This window comes from Mytilus edulis, chromosome 11 (genome assembly GCF_963676685.1).
Source record: "Mytilus edulis chromosome 11, xbMytEdul2.2, whole genome shotgun sequence".
NCBI lineage: Eukaryota > Metazoa > Mollusca > Bivalvia > Mytilida > Mytilidae > Mytilus > Mytilus edulis.
Window position 1 is genome coordinate 26,990,771 of NC_092354.1, and position 1,344 is coordinate 26,992,114.

The window sequence follows — 1,344 nt, forward strand, 5'->3', positions numbered from 1 at the left end:
TATTTGAAAAAAAATAATACTGTAACCAAATCCAAAATTTATTTGAATTTTTTTTTTATTATACTTTGCCTACAAGTATGTCAATTATTGATTTTACAATTTGAAAATTCTGTTTTAGGGTCTTATCTGAAATCAGTGGTGCCCTCTGATCCATTTTTTGTCATTTAGTTGCCTCAACTAAATTTGACATTTTAATTAATTTTCAGGTAGAATGGGAGTCTTTTATCTATCTTGAAATGTAATATAACAGAACACATCAGGTCTACATTTCGAGCCTTCGACATTAGTCGAAAAAAGCGGAGACTAAGCGATCCTACATTCCGTCGGCGGCGGCGTCCACAAATATTCACTCTGTGGTTAAAGTTTTTGAAATTTTAATAACTTTCTTAAACTACACTGGATTTCTACCAAACTTGGACAGAAGCTTGTTTATGATCATAAGATAGTATCCAGAAGTAAATTTTGTAAAAATAAAATTCCATTTTTTTCCGTATTTTACTTATTAATGGACTTAGTTTTTTTCTGTGGGAAACATAACATTCACTCTGTGGTTAAAGTTTTTAGAATTTTAATAACTTTCTTAAACTATCCTGGGTTTGTACCAAACTTGGACGGAAGCTTGTTTATGATCATAAGATAGTATCCAGAAGTAAATTTTGTAAAAATGAAATTCATTTTTTCTATATTTTACTTATAAATGGACTTTGTTTTTTTCTGCGGGGGGAAACATAACATTCACTCTGTGGTTTAAAGTTTTTTAGAATTTTAATAACTTACTAAAACTATCCTGGGTTTGTACCAAACTTGGACAGAAGCTTCTGTATGATCATAAGATAGTATCCAGAAGTAAATTTTGTAAAAAGATAAATCCATTTTTTTCCGTATTTTACTTTTAAATGGACTTAGTTTTCTGCGGGGGAAACATTACATTCACTCTGTGGTTAAAGTTTTAAATTTTTTTATAACTTTCTTAAACTATCCTGGGTTTGTACCAAACTTGGACAGAAGCTTATTTATGATCATAAGATAGTATCCAGAAGTAAATTTTGTAAAAAGATAACTCCATTTTTTCTGTATTTTACTTTTTAAATGGACTTAGATTTTCTTCCAGTTAACATTACATACAGTCTGCAGTTTTCAAAACATTTATCAGATTCATAAACTATGCTGGATTTTTACCAAACTTGGACAGAAGCTTCTTACAATCATAAGATAGTATCAAGAGGAATATTTTTATTGATTTTTTTCCTCATTTTTGTTTAGCCTGCAATTTACAGCAAAAGTAGGCGAGACACTGAGTTCCGTGGAACCCTTACGAATTTTTAATTCATTCACCCATATCAG